This window comes from Gossypium raimondii, unplaced genomic scaffold, assembly GCF_025698545.1.
Source record: "Gossypium raimondii isolate GPD5lz unplaced genomic scaffold, ASM2569854v1 Contig00038, whole genome shotgun sequence".
Taxonomy (NCBI): domain Eukaryota; kingdom Viridiplantae; phylum Streptophyta; class Magnoliopsida; order Malvales; family Malvaceae; genus Gossypium; species Gossypium raimondii.
In genome coordinates this window covers 5001-10000 of record NW_026291197.1, presented here as the reverse complement: position 1 = coordinate 10000, position 5000 = coordinate 5001, and the positions used below count along the sequence as shown (strand labels likewise).

General features: G+C 38.0%; 3 pseudogenes; all 3 read right to left on the bottom strand.

The window, feature by feature from the left end:
* Window positions 1-556, bottom strand: part of LOC128036804 (DNA-directed RNA polymerase subunit beta''-like) — a 2019-nt pseudogene extending 1463 nt beyond the window's left edge.
* A 1362-nt stretch (window positions 557-1918) lies between these two features.
* LOC128036806 (DNA-directed RNA polymerase subunit beta''-like) lies at window positions 1919-3496 on the bottom strand (annotated as a pseudogene).
* Window positions 3497-3659: 163 nt separating this feature from the next.
* Window positions 3660-5000, bottom strand: part of LOC128036802 (DNA-directed RNA polymerase subunit beta-like) — a 6205-nt pseudogene continuing 4864 nt past the window's right edge.

The following is a 5000-nucleotide window of genomic DNA, read 5'->3' as shown; positions in this document are numbered from 1 at the left end:
AATTCCAAGAATTCTTGTTATACATTCGTTCCAACCTCAATTCTCTTTTCTAGGTTCATCGATATTGAATCAATCGAACGCACTTCTAACACTTGTTCCACTTTTGGAAGACCCTGCGTTATATCACCAGATCTCGATTTTTCATATATAAATGTAACTAACGTATCTCCTTCGTAAAGGATTTCTCCATAATGCCCATGGACAGTTGCTCCGGAGTCGCCAAATAAGGCTTAGCCGATCTTATTACTATAGAATCAGCTTGAACAATAAAAACTTGACCTGATTTTAGGCGTGGTCCGCTTTGGCTATACATACATTTTCACAAATAAATTGCTCAAGACTAATTATTGTGGACGTTTCTTCACAATAATTATGATGATAATGATGATGGGGAAAATACCAATTCAAATTGACTGCATTCAAAAGATGTTACGGCATGGATCGAAATTATAAATTCTCCCATTTTCAGCTATTAAATAATAGTTAAGTACTTGAAAAGCCTGTTTTAAATTGTCAAGCTCCAAATATTTCGCTACCGAGGTCTGATTATGAGTTATTAAAGGTAAAATGATGAATAAAATTCGCAATTTTGGGGCTGTTCCTAAAGGACCCAATAAATTTTAATTGGAATTAGAGGATCTTTTTTAATTGATTGTTTTATCACATTGTGATATTTTACATCGTTGAATGGGCCCATGCGAAAACAATTAGATGATGACAAAATTATCAAAGATTGGGATTCCTTATTTCTGTTCAAGAGCGTATGAATAGTTCCGTGATTTTGGCTAAACGATTGTTGAATCCTTGCGTTGGAATAAATGGAATAAAACGGATTTTTATTGGTACGATCTGACCTATTATCAGAAATCAATTCTGAACCTGACGGATCATTTCTTTTCTGATATAAAAATATGAGATTTCACTAAGTCGATTCTTAGGAAATCTCGAATCAGACCATTTGTCCTTACTTCAACAAAGGAAGCACAGACCTTTCGGCGAAAGAACTTTTGTTGTCTTGGTCCCAACTCAACACTAAACAAGTCCGAACTAGTTGAATACTTGTGTCAGAAATTCTCCGAGTCGGTTTGCCATTTCCATAAAGGATATAATTGACAGCTCGAAGTTGCATATTATCTTTTTCCCGAAATGGATCCTGGGGAAGAGTGTTACAAATTTAGACCGTCCGGTATTTCATATGGGGTTACAGGTCGAACCAAAACAAAATACTTTTTCTTGGTAGGTGTGATCCGTTGGACATAGATCCAATTTTTCAATTTTTTGATTCCTTAGAGTTTGTTTTGCCTGTTCCTGGTGGTATCAAGATGCCACTGTGTCGAGATATCTTATCTCTTTCTCCGGGAAAATAGATATTACCCGAAAAATTTTCAGTTCAACTTTTTTTTCTTTCCACTCGGACCAATCCGCCCACTTGGCTTCTTGTATTTAAAGTGATTTGGGTATCTACTCCAATGATACTATTGTTCCGTACCATTATGGAAGAAGATTCGGATAAAATATGCACTTCCTCGGGAATGAAAAAATCGATCTACTTTCATTTGGTATTTTGGCTTAACCTTTTGACCTCGATACCAATCACATCCTCCTTTTGACGATTGAATGCGCCCTAGAGTCCCATATTTAGTAATTCCTGAACTCTTTCTTCTGTATCGAGGATCGTCAAAAAGCAAGAATACTTTTTCTACGGAAAATACCATTTATGGGTATTTCGATCGAGATACCGGAATGGGAATGCAGCATTAGTTCTTTCTCTTGGTCTTGAATCAATTGAAATGGAATAATAAATCTATTTCTTCGTCTCTTTGCTAATAAATCAGCATTCTCGTGGAGAATAGCAGAATATATGAAATCACAATGCCCAGTACCTATTATTCGATTCAATTCTGAATAATCGTAAATCCTATCTTCTTTTTATCCGAAAATCCGAACTAAATAAGTTGTGTCTCACTTGATCATTATTCACTGAGAATCTAGAAATATATCTTCGTTCGGCAGAAAGATAATGAATGTTTATTTGATCTTGATCTTTGTGGAGCGAAAAGGAACTACACTGAATTTGTAATGAACCCCTGATAATATCCACAAATGGCTTGTTTTTGGTAAGAGATGGACATTACTATATGTAAATTCGGGCGAATGGTACACATCGGTACTCCAGTGCATTTCCTCTGAGTCAGAATAAATATGTTTTCGAACCTCTCTTTCAAATTTAAAGTGTATGTTCCTGCGCGAATCTCAGCAATCACTTGTTCTGATTCTACATATTGATCGTTTTGAACTAAAAGAAAACTTTTGGTGGAATAGTCACCTTATGTATAATATCTTCGCTCTCAATAATTACATACAAGTCCAGATAACATAAAAAGCAGGATGCCCGTGACGTGTGTGTAGGATGAACCAAATCCTCATTGAATTTGATTTTTCCATTAAAAGGGCTCGTACATGTTCTGCAGTACCCCTGTAAATACTCCGCCGGTATGAAAAGTTCTTAATGTTAGTTGCGTTCCGGTTCTCCAAATGGATTGCCCGCAATAATACCTACAGCTTCTCCCAATTCAACCAGGTCACCATGAGTGGGGCCTGACCATAACATAATCGACAAATCCAAGATGTACTCCTACAAGTAAAGGAGTTCGAATAGATATTGGTTGTGTTCGAAAGGCTCTGAATCGATCGATGCTCCAAGCCCAATATCTTGATTTCGAATGGCAATGCACCGCGGACCCATATATATATCGTCCGCTAATACACGACCAATTAATGTTTGATAAAATTTTTCTGGAAGCGTCCTCTTTGAGGACTCACAGAAATCCTCGGTGGTGCCACAATCTGTTCTACGTACAACAATGTGTTGAACTACTTCAACAAGTCTGCGCGTAAGATATCCAGCATCTGATGTTCGTACGGCGGTATCCACAACCCTTTTCGCTCCGTAGCAAGAAATGATATATTCTGTTAAAGACAGTCCTTCGCGTAAATTGCTTTGAATGGGTAAATCGATCATTTGTCCTTGGGGATCCGACATTAATCCTCTCATACCTACTAATTGGTGCACTTGAGATGCATTTCCTCTAGCTCCTGAAAAAGACATTATATGGACTGGGTTAAACGGGTCAGTCATCCTAAAATTAGGATTCATTTCTTGTCGCAAATATTCACTTGTAGCATACCATATCTCAATTGATTGGCGTAATTTTTCTACCGCGTGTACATTCCCAAAATGATGGTGTTTTTCCAAAATCAAACTTTGTTGTTCAGCATCTTGGACTAGCCATCCCTTAGAAGGTATCGTTAAAAGATCATCAATTCCTAATGAAATGGATGTAGCAGTGGCTTGCTGGAAACCCAGAGCTTTTACTTGATCCAGGATGTGATGTATATGCCATCCGAAGTGATCTATTAATCTGCTAATAAGCCGTTTAATGGCAGTTCCATCTATCACTTTATTGTGAAATACCAGATTGGCCTGTTCTGCCATAAATACCCCTTATTCCGCTGAGTGGACTTCGCCAATGGGTTTGAGTCAATGATTGGAAAACTTCCTTTCTCGATCTTGATTGTGGTAGAAAGTCGGGTCAGGAACTGGGGTCCTAGTTGAACCGAGAGACCTGAATTCATATTGGTGTCATAGAATTTTTAGCTTAGATACCATATGATTGGGTATCATATGAGTAGGCCCGAAAACCTTTGTATAGCTTCTTCGATTTCTCGGTAAAGAGAAATATGACCAACAGTGGTTCGAATGTATATACAAAGAATTTTTTTTAAACTTCTTACTATTAGATAATGTCCATAAATCTCATGATAGGTACCCAAAGATTCATAGTGAACTTCGATGGAGCTTCTCTTGAAGCAATAACGCATTGCTCTAGTCGCCACCGGAGCCACAAAGGACTATCTAAATTGATTCTTTTCTGCCTATAAGCTCCAATCGCATCATAGGAATTACAAAAAAAAGGTTCTCTTGTATACTTATAGTTATTATCGTCAATTTTTTCATTTTGATAGCTTTTTCGATTCCATGGATTATACCTATTCGCACAAATACCTCGACGATTCCCACTCGTTAATACATAGAGCCCAATAAGCATATCTTGAGTCGGTACGGAAATGGATCCCAATAGCTGGAGACAAGAGATTCATATGAGAAAACATAAGTAAACGAGCCTTCCGCTTGCGCCTCTAAAGATAAAGGTACATGAACTGCCATTTGATCCCCATCAAAGTCTGCATTGAATCCCTTACAAACTAATGGATGTAAACAAATAGCGCGTCCTTCCACTAAAATAGGTTGGAATGCCTGTATACCTAATCTATGCAGAGTAGGCGCTCTATTCAGCAATACAGGATGTCCCCGCATAACTTCTTGCAGTATTTCCCATACAATCGGCCCTTTTTCCCGAATTTTACTCTTAGCAACTCCTATGTTCGGAGCAAGATGTTGTCTAATTAGACCGCGAATTACAAATGTCTGGAAAAGCTCTATTGCTATTTCGCGAGGCAATCCACAGCGATGTAATGAAAGTGAGGGGCCAACAACAATGACAGAACGTCCCGAATAATCGACTCGTTTGCCAAGCAAAGTCTCGCGAAATCTTCCCTCTTTGCCTTCAATTACATCTGAAAACGACTTGTAAACCTTATTATGACCGTCCCTCATTGGTTGTCCGCGGATTCCATTATCAAGAAGTGTATCCACGGCTTCTTGTACTAATTTTTCCTGACACATTACTAATTCCCCTGGCGTAGATCTACTTGTTGTTAATAGATCGGTAAGAGTATTATTTCGATAGATAACTCTTCTATAGAGTTCATTAATATCCGAACTCATTAGTTTACCCCCATCTATCTGAATGATCGGTCTCAACTCGGGAGGAAGAACCGGTAATAGACATAAAACCATCCATTCTGGTTCTATATTTGTTCGAATAAAATGCTTAGCCAATTCCATGCGTCTAACCAAAAAATCCTTTCTTCTTCCA